The sequence below is a fragment of the Micromesistius poutassou genome (genome assembly GCF_964030765.1).
Source record: "Micromesistius poutassou genome assembly, chromosome: 8".
NCBI lineage: Eukaryota > Metazoa > Chordata > Actinopteri > Gadiformes > Gadidae > Micromesistius > Micromesistius poutassou.
The window spans coordinates 21,328,904-21,339,872 of NC_140278.1; positions in this window are offsets into that span (position 1 = coordinate 21,328,904).

Sequence of the window (10,969 nt, forward strand, 5' to 3'; positions counted from 1 at the left end):
TCCGTTCACACCGAGTTCGTAGATATTTACGGTACCCTCAGAGGACTCAAACCTAGTGGGTAGTAGCGGCACAAATGGTAAACAGAATGCATTTATTCAGGGCCTTTCTAACCAGTGGCCACTCAAAGCGCTTTAGAACACTGCCTAACATTCACACATTCAGTCACATGTTCACACACCGACGGGCGGAGTCATGCAACCACGCAGGGCGACAGCCAGCGGGTCAGGGAGCAGTCAGGGTGAGGGCGTCTCGCTCAGGGGACACCTCCACACTCACAGCTAGGAGGAGGAGGAGGAGCCGGGGATCGAACCAGCGACCAACCTGCATTACGGTACCATCCCCTACGGTATGCATAGAATCGTACAACCCCAACACAGGCACCCCCCCGTTTTAAAAACTCTTTAAATGCACAGCAAAGAGAGTGTTTACTCAGAGCCCTGCTGTGTTCATCATCAAGATAAATGGTTGCAGTGCTAAGCTGAGTGCTCAACTACCCCAGAGCGGTCCTGCTCGGAGAGGCAGGGGGCAGCGTTAGGAGACCATGGCCGCAGCACTCAGCAATACACTAGTAACTCACTTATCTGCCACAACGGGGGAGACTGCATTTTCGTTGAGGCAAAGGGGAGGAAAAAATGTCACACGCAATGGATGGTTGAAAATATGTTCTTTGCTAAACACGTGCTAGAGACCAATCTCAATCTGGAGGCTCTCTCTCTCTCTCTCACTCCCCCCTCTCCCCCTCTTTCTGCCTCTCCTGTTAATTAATTTTAGAGCCAAAAGATAATCGTGTTTCACTAATGGTTTCTGGTGTATTCCACGCCGACCGCTACGTGTGCCAATAGCCATTTATTATCAGGTCTCGCAGCGACTTCCTTCCTTCCATTCTTCCTATCTTTTATCCCAGTTTCCTGTTGTGCAAAACACAACGGGGCCCGGATTAATCCGACGCAGGCTCTGAAATCTGAAATGCTACATGTTCATGGAAGAAAGGCGGGCGGATAGGAATGCTGTAAATGTTTTTGCTACAATCATGCCATTACCGGAGCGGACAGCTGCTGAAATACATACTGGAGCTCTGGATGCTTTATGGGCACTGCAGTGAATTCCTCCAGCACACAACTCAGAGCTGGTGTTGTAATAGTGGCGGAGGTGGCCGGGGTTGGAGGCAGTGCTGGTGGTCGTGTTGGAGGTGGTGGTGGAGGTGGTGGTGGTGGTGGAGGTGGTGGTGGGGTTGGAGGTGGCGGTGGAGGTGGTGAGAATGGAGGTGGTGTTAGTGGTAAAGGCAGTGGAGGTGGTGTTGGTGGTGGAGATAGGTGGGGGTGGTGGAGGTGGTGGTAGGTGGTGGAGGTGGTGGTTGTGCTGGTGGTAGGTTGGAGGAGGTGGTGGTGGGATGGTGGTGGTAGGTGGTGGAGGTGGTGGTTGTGCTGCTGGTAGGTTGGAGGAGGTGGTGGTGGTGGTGGTAGGTGGTGGAGGTGGTGGTTGTGCTGGTGGTAGGTTGAAGGAGGTGGTGGTGGGATGGTGGTGGTAGGTGGTGTAAGGTAGGCCGACACACTGGCCTGTCAGGGCTTCTGCTGCTAATACGTCAACGCCAGTTGAGTATGTGTTAGTCAGCATGGTCGTCTGCTAGAATGAATAGGGGTAAGTGCGTTTGCATGTGTGTGCGTGCGTGCGTGGGTGTGTGCTTGTATGAGTGTGTGCGTTCCTGAGTGTGTCTTTGTGTCTGGGTAAATGCTGAAGCAACATTTTAATAGTTCTCGCAGTTATTTGATCTTACCATGTATTACATGAAAGGACAATTTGGGTCTGTGTGATCAAACCATCGTAGCTTTTTTATTTTTTTATGTGTGTCGTCGGTTGGTTCAGAGTTTTTTTGTCGACAACAAAACAGTGAATCTCCACACAAGTACTGCACAACATGTCTCATCACAGAGCCCAGATGCTGGATTGCCGTTTGTTTCATCCCTGCAGGCAGAGCCCACTAAACACACTCTGGCTGAATCAATACACGGAGGTCATCTGCCAGATGTAATGGAAGCAGGTTAGGGTTGGGTTAGATGATCCTAGTTGTGGGTTAGGGTTAGGGTTAGGGTTGGGTTAGATGATCTTGGTAGCGGGTTAGGGTTGGGTTAGATGATCTTGGTAGCAGGTTAGGGTTAGGGTTGGGTTAGATGATCTTGGTAGAGGGTTAGGGTTGGGTTAGATGTTTGAGGCAGAGGAGAGACCCTTACGGGGGTCGGATCCCCAGGCCGGTGGCGTCCTGGCAGGTAGATCTCTCAGGTAGTGATCTGTCAGGTAGTTATCTCTCAGGTAGTGATCTCTCAGGTAGTGATCTCTCAGGTAGTGATCTCTCAGGTAGTTATCTCTCAGGTAGTGATCTCTCAGGTAGTGATCTGTCAGGTAGTTATCTCTCAGGTAGTGATCTCTCAGGTAGTTATCTCTCAGGTAGTGATCTCTCAGGTAGTGATCTGTCAGGTAGTTATCTCTCAGGTAGTGATCTCTCAGGTAGTGATCTCTCAGGTAGTTATCTCTCAGGTAGTGATCTGTCAGGTAGTTATCTCTCAGGTAGTTATCTCTCAGGTAGTTATCTCTCAGGTAGTGATCTGTCAGGTAGTTATCTCTCAGGTAGTTATCTGTCAGGTAGTTATCTCTCAGGTAGTTATCTCTCAGGTAGTTATCTCTCAGGTAGTGATCTGTCAGGTAGTTATCTCTCAGGTAGTTATCTCTCAGGTAGTTATCTCTCAGGTAGTTATCTCTCAGGTAGTGATCTGTCAGGTAGTTATCTCTCAGGTAGTTATCTCTCAGGTAGTTATCTCTCAGGTAGTTATCTCTCAGGTAGTTATCTCTCAGGTAGTGATCTGTCAGGTAGTTATCTCTCAGGTAGTTATCTCTCAGGTAGTTATCTCTCAGGTAGTGATCTGTCAGGTAGTTATCTCTCAGGTAGTGATCTGTCAGGTAGTTATCTCTCAGGTAGTGATCTGTCAGGTAGTTATCTCTCAGGTAGTTATCTCTCAGGTAGTTATCTCTCAGGTAGTTATCTCTCAGGTAGTGATCTGTCAGGTAGTTACCTTGCCCTGCGGCCAGCGGCGGCTTCATCATCCTTCACAATGAACCCACTGGGGTTGAAGGATACGGCCGAGCCTTCAGCATCCCCATCCCCATCGCCGTGGCGACGCAGTCCCATCGCCGTGGCGACGTAGGCCCATCGCTGTGGCGACACGGCCATCAGCCATCAGGGGTTGGAGGCAGACCCAGGAGTCGTCCTGATCCTGTCTGTACCTGCGGCCGTCGCTGCTGAGAGTCAGGACAGAGTGATGATCAGAGGCCCTGCAGGCTGGTAGGACTCTGTAGGCCTGACTCTGTAGGCCTGACTCTGTAGACTCTGTAGGCCTGACTCTGTAGGCCTGACTCTGTAGACTCTGTAGGCCTGACTCTGTAGGCCTGACTCTGTAGACTCTGTAGGCCTGACTCTGTAGGCCTGACTCTGTAGACTCTGTAGGCCTGACTCTGTAGGCCTGACTCTGTAGACTCTGTAGGCCTGACTCTGGAGGCCTGACTCTTTAGACTCTTTAGACTCTGTAGGTCTGACTGTAGGGGACGGTAGACAGAGGGACGGGAGGCAGGACAGAGAGACAGACAGAGGGACAGACAGAGGGACAGAGAGACAGGACAGAGAGACAGACTGAGGGACAGGAGACAGGACAGAGAGACAGACAGGAGACAGACAGAGAGACAGACAGAGGGACAGACAGAGGGACAGACAGATGGACGGGGGAGACAGGACAGAGAGACAGACAGAGGGACAGGAGACAGGACAGAGAGACAGACAGATGGACGGGGGAGACAGGACAGAGAGACAGACTGAGGGACGGGAGACAGGACAGAGGGACAGACAGAGGGACAGACAGAGGGACAGGAGACAGGACAGAGAGACAGACAGAGGGACAGACAGAGGGACAGAGGGCAGGACAGAGGGACAGACAGAGGGACAGAGGGACAGACAGAGGGACAGGAGACAGGACAGAGGGACAGACAGAGGGCAGGACAGAGGGACAGACAGAGGGACAGAGGGACAGACAGAGGGACAGGAGGCAGGACAGAGAGACAGACAGATGGACAGACAGAGGGACAGAGAGACAGACAGAGGGACGGGAGACAGGACAGAGAGACAGACAGAGGGACAGGAGACAGGACAGAGGGACAGACTGAGGGACAGGAGGCAGAAGGCCAGACAGACTGACAGACAGGAGGACAGACGTAGACAGAACAGAGAGACCTCTCTGTCCCGGGATGAGGACCGAAGCGCTGAGCGAGTGTCTGATGGCCGTCCGTGCCGCACACGGGGGGCAGAAGCCGGGATGTGATCCAGCGGGCCGTGAAGAATGATATGCATGAGCAGGAAGACAGCGCGCTAATGGAGGCTGGGGCAGGGAGAGAGAGAGAGGGGAGCGTCCCTCTGTCACGTCTAACAGGTGAGCGAGGAGCGAGCTAGGCCGGGGAAGGTTACATCAGCGGCGTTACATCTTTACGTATCGACTAGAAGGAAGCAGAGCAGGACCCGCGCCGTTTCTCTTCTGGGCTTCTGGACGAGATGGCGAGATGTGGTGTGTTCCTTGTTCCAATGTTGGTTTTCTTTTCACACACAAAAAACTGACTTCTACAGGTTAGCATGACGTCCTAGTGCACTCTGACACACACACGCACACACACACACACACACACACACACACACACACACACACACACACTCACACACACACTTACACAGTAGAGTAGGGCTGCATTGACTGGGACAAAGGCCCATCAAAGACATGTGCACATGCACACCCTTACATAATGGCACAAACACACACACACACACACACACACCATATCAGACAGTTGAAGCACACACACACACACACACACACACAGATACAGACACCCTTTTACTACACATCCCTGCTCTATAAAGAGGAGGAGCATCAATAATTGAACGGCCTTGGGATGGTCTGAGCTCTTGCTTGTCACGCACTCCTCCTCCTCCCCTCCCCTCCTCCTCCCTCGCTTCATGGAACCTCACCTCCCCTCCTCTCCTCCTCCTCTCCCCTCCTCTCCTCCTCCTCTCCTCTCCTCCCCCCCTCCTCTCCCCCCCTCCTCTCCTCCTCCTCTCCTCTCCTCCCCCCCTCATCTCCTCATCCCCCCCTCCTCCCCCCCCTCCTCTCCGGTCCTTGCAGCCGGCCGTCCTCCAGCCCCAGCATCCTCCCTGACACACCCTCCCTCCTCCCCTCCTCCCTCCTCCTCCCCTCTCCACTCCCTCCTCTCTCTCCTCTCCCCTCCCCTCCCCTCCCCCCTACTCTCTAATGAACCCCCTTTTTTTCTCTCCCTCATACGGAATAATGACGTCTCATCCCTCTCCCCTTTATATGCTTTGTTTGCTGGTGGAAAATTCAACCTCCCCCATCTTTGTGTTCTTATGTTTACAGACCTCTCCCTCTCTCTCTCTCTCTCTCTCTCTCTCTCTCTCTCCTCCCTACTCCTCTCTCTCATCATCTCTCTCTCGCTTTCTTCTCTATCTTCCCTCTCTCTTTCTTTCTTTCTCCATCCCATCTCTTGCTCCCCTCTCTCTGTCTCTCTCTCTCTCTCTCTCTCTCTCTCTCTCCCGCTCTCTCCCTCTCTCTCTCTCCCTTTCCCTCTCTCTCTCTCTCTCTCTCTCCCTCTCTCTCTCCCTCTCTCCATGTCGTTCCCAGTGGTGTGAGTTCTGTTATCTGCTCCATCGATAGAGAACGTGATCCACAGAGCGTTGTGAACTCTCCGTCACCATTAAAAGAAGACATTCTGCTTGTTGTTTTGTCAGCACAAGCTACGCAACCAGGCTAGGCTATGCCAGGCTAGGCTAGGCTAGGCTAGGCACCAAGACACCAGGGCTCCACTGACCCCATTGGAAGAAGAGTGAGATCTAGACAGACGTGGAGCTGGAGTCTCCCCGCTCCAGCAGAAATGTTTTAATCGCTTTGTGTGAAACCAGCCAAACCAAAACTTGGAACTTTTTTTTTGTTTATAGCTTGACTAGAAATGAGAAAAGAAGGTACATTTTGTACATGTTTTCCCTGCGTCTAGAACACAAATAATGAAACGAAACAACAGTCAAATAAGGGGTCGTTTATGGTCTAGATAATGAGACTATTATCCCCCTTTTTGGTCGGGCACTCGATCGTACGTGACCCCTCCGAAAATAAGATAACAGCAATATTTAATCTACTGAGTGATTCTGCATCGCAGACTAGCAGACTACAGGGCACGGCATTACCTCACCACCGGTGTAGCACACGCACACACACACACGCACACACACACACACACACACACACACACACACACACACACACGCACACACACACACACACACACGCGCACACACACACCAAACCAAACACACCAGGAGCCCCACAAGACGAGACTTGTCAAACTGGCAGATACCTCCGATGGAAACAGAAGTCAGTTCTTCCTCTGGCTCCTCGTGGAATGCACGTCAAGCAGACACGTTCCTGAACCAGAGCTCACACTCGAGCCAGGAACCTCGATAGCAAATTTGTGTTTAGTGTCTAAGGAACGCTTAGATGGTAAATGGCTAAACGGATTACATTTATAGTATACAGCGCTTTTCTCACCAGTGGCCGCTCAAAGCGCTTTACAACATAGGGCCTAACATTCACCCATTCATGCACACATTCACACACCGACGGTCAGGGAGCAGTCAGGGTGAGGGCGTCTCGCTCAGGGACACCTCCACACTCGACAAACGGAGCTGGGGATTGAACTAGCAACCTTCCGGTTACCAGAGCGGTTTGGCTGTGTAACCGGAAGGTTGCTAGTTCAATCCCCGGCTCCTCCTTGTTGAGTGTCGAGGTGTCCCTGAGCGAGACGCCCTCACCCCCTTAGGGTTTAAGAAGGGGCTTTAATAGATGTATTGGTTAACAACGATGTAGGCTATGCTGTAGTGTGTTGCCATGTTACAGCTGAAGATACGCGCTACCTCCTGTCTCCAGATTTTAACCTGACAGCTCCATTTTTCCCTACGAGCGAAAGTTGTCCCAAGTATTTGAATATCGAGACATTCCGTTTTAATCCGTGAACACGATTGTATTTCCTCTCTTTGGTCCTCCTCCCAGTAACCTCACTGCACTCCGATGGTTTCCTAGAAGGGTCCTGGTTCTCCACCAAAGACCTGAAGGTGCTGACCTGATCACAGGATACCAGGATTCCTCTGATGAGGATCTCAAAGTTGCATTTTGATTTCTAGTTTAGCTCCTGAGTAAATCCATGGACTAACTGTCGCCCGCTGGGTGTCTTGTAAGGAGGTGGAAGCAGCAGAATGTGTGACGCATTGTTTAGTCAGCTAATGCTGCACCGCGGTGAGCTCCCAGCTCCCAGCTGTGGGCCCACCTGCGGACAAACCAAGAACACTTCTGTGCTTCTTCTCCCTATACTACTACTACTACTACTACTACTACTACTACTAATACTCCTCTGTAGGGTTTCAGGGGAGAATAAGGCTCATGGGTTTCATGTAGAATAGCTCTTTCTGAGGAGAATGGAGCATTTTTATGTCCCTTTCTCCCACTGCTGTGGTTTAACTTAATGAAAAACAACACACCAGGGCGACCTTTCAGCTGTTTTCAACTGTATATGGGCCGCTGTAAACAACAAGGCGACGCTAAAGCAACCTAAGCAGCCATTCAGCCAGCCATCATCCTCTGAGCCCAACCCAGGGGACTCTATTAAAGAGGATGAGAGAGCGAGGCCCAGACAGACAGCGAGAGAGAGAGAGAGAGAGAGAGAGAGAGAGAGAGAGACGCACACTGAGTGACATGTTTGAATTCTACAGGGAACCAGTTGCTACGGTAACAGAGAAGGTAGCCGACTCCTGTGGGTGGCGTTACCACGGCAACCGGCTTCAGTGGCCAAATGATGCTGTGAGAGAGAGAGAGAGAACAGCAGAGAGTGAGAGGGGGAGTGAGAGAGAGAGAGAGAGGGAGAGAACAGCAGAGAGTGAGAGGGGGAGTGAGAGAGAGAGAGAGAGAGAGAGGGAGAGAACAGCAGAGAGTGAGAGGGGAGAGAGAGAGGAACAGAAGATAGAGGGGGGAGAGAGAGAGAGGAACAGAAGATAGAGGGGGGAGAGAGAGAGAGAGGAACTGAAGATAGAGGGGGGAGAGAGAGAGAGAGAGAGGAACTGAAGATAGAGGAGGGAGAGAGAGAGAGGAACTGAAGATAGAGGGGGGGGAGAGAGAGAGAGAGAGGAACTGAAGATAGAGGGGGGAGAGAGAGAGAGGAACTGAAGATAGAGGGGGGAGAGAGAGAGAGAGAGGAACTGAAGATAGAGGGGGGAGAGAGAGAGAGAGAGGAACTGAAGATAGAGGGGGGAGAGAGAGAGAGAGAGGAACAGAAGATAGAGGGGAGAGAGAGAGAGAGAGGAACTGAAGATAGAGGGGGGAGAGAGAGAGAGAGAGAGAGGAACTGAAGATAGAGGGGGGAGAGAGAGAGAGAGAGGAACTGAAGATAGAGGGGGGAGAGAGAGAGAGAGGAACTAAAGATAGAGGGGGGAGAGAGAGAGAGAGGAACTGAAGATAGAGGGGGGAGAGAGAGAGAGAGAGAGAGGAACTGAAGATAGAGGGGGGAGAGAGAGAGAGAGGAACTGAAGATAGAGGGGGGAGAGAGAGAGAGGAACTGAAGATAGAGGGGGGAGAGAGAGAGAGAGGAACTAAAGATAGAGGGGGGGAGAGAGAGAGAGAGAGGAACTGAAGATAGAGGGGGGAGAGAGAGGGAGAGAGGACTGTGCTGTCTGTGAGCGGTTGAGGGACGTGGTAAGAGGGTCAGAGGTGACAGCTGACCTCTCGGCTGAGGCCCGTGGGAGCAGCATGCCTCCATGTCGAGAGAGAGAGCAGAGCGCTCGACCCCCGGTACAGTAGCTGGGGGGGGGGGGGTCAAAGGTCAAAGGGTCACGCTGCTCATTAGGACCACCGCGACCCCCCCTGGCCCGTCTGCGACCCCCCCCCGGGGGCAGACCGGTTCATGACCTGCGGTCCTGTTGTGCTAGTGCTAACAGCAAACAGCTCATCTTGGTTTTGTTTTTTTTTGTGGTAGAAACCAAGTAGAGCTGAACAAAATACGAAATAGACGAGCGGCTTTCAGCGCTTTCTTCTTATTTAAAGTGGTTTGGTGTGTGATGTATTGGTTTGTTTTGTTTTGTGTTTTACTGCATACCCTACGACGCAGTACGCACACACATAGTTTGTACTTATTATGTCCCATGTGAGGGAGGGCTTTACCAGCTGAATCAGTTCTACGAATTAGTCTACCACGCGTAGCACACACTATAAGAGACACATTCACAACGCCGCTATACATTTCTTCAGTCATTCAAGTCAAAGACGGCGACCCAGTAATAATCACCAGTTTGGAATTGAAACTAACACCCTCCACTCTGACTGGAGATCAAAGCGGGGGGATTGAACTGGCGGGCTGGTGTGGATGACTGGCAGGGCTGCTGGGGCTGCTCCCACTGCAGTGCAGAGAGTGCACGGCCCCTATACTACATGCATGGCGAGCAGCAGGCTTGATATATCCGGAGGGAAGACGTACTTCAATAAGCGTCAGCTTCAAAGACAGCCGCCGAGGACAGCTGAGTCGTGCTTTAGAGGCAGAGGCTGGAAACAGAGACGAGAGAGAGAGGGGGAGAGGGGGGGGAGAGAGGGGAGAGGCAAGAAGAGACAGAAGGGAGAGGGGAGAGAGTTAATGAGAGAGAGAAGGGGAGAGAGGGGTGAGAAAAGGAGAGAGAAGGCGATGAGAGGAGTGAGACAAGGAAAGATGAGAAGGGGAGAAAGGAGAGAGAGAAGGTGAGAGGAGTGAGATAATGAGAGAGAGAGAAGGGGAGAGAGGGGAGAGATGAGGAGAGGCAGAAGGGGAGAGGGGACAGAGATAATGAGAGAGAAGGGGAGAGGAGAGTGAGACAACGAGAGAGAGAGAAGGGGAGAGTGGATAGACAGGGCGAGAGATTGAGAGAGTGAAGGAGAGGGAGGGAGGGAGGGAGGGAGAGAGAGAGCATAAGGGGAATGTCAGATTATTCTGGAGATGCTCACTCACTAGCTGTCAGGGTGGGCGATGGGAGAAGAGGCCTATCAATCTCCTGCTATTGGATTAGGTCATTTAAATGATTTAGCCTCGTCCTGACCCACTTCAGCGCTGCAGAATCTGCCTTATTCATTTACCCTTTACAACATGCTGCAGAGTACGGTCCGTTCTGCCGTGCGGACTAAATAACGTGTCCTCCTCCTACGCCAAACACTGTGGGAGCCCTGAACCGCCACCTACCAATTCAACGTTATGCTATGTTCACAAAACGTGGAAAACATCTAGCATCCCTGCTAGGATTTAGATTGGGAACCACTTTCACACGTTGGATTACAGATTCATGTCAGACGCTGACTCATCCAGCTCTCTCCTCCTCCTTCCAAGTGTTGATTGGGGTCCTCGTGTTTGAATCGGGACATTTAGTTCACCACCGTCGTGACGTCCCCGTCGTCATATTCTAGAGGTATTTTATCGGGGAGAGGAGTGTAGTGTCAGGAGTAAATGGAAACAAATATTTGGCGTATAAAAAAATCCAGAATCCTCCTACTAACTGGATGAAAAGTGACACTGGCTTGTCTCCATTGTTGTCATTTTAATAGAAATATTCCTAATCCCGTATAAGGTTGGCATTGTGTAGATATTAGGCTGTTTGGGAGGGGATCTGCGTGGCTCAAATCTCAGCTAAGCCTTTGATTCCTTAAATCCCCCGAGGCAACACTTCTGCTGAGTGCTACGGAGAATCACAGAGTGCTAGGAAGCTATACAAAGTGCTACAGAGTGTTACGGAGTGCTATGCAGTGCCACAGAGTGCCACGGTTTGTGACGGTGTGCTATGAAGCGCTTTGAAGCACTCCGGATTGT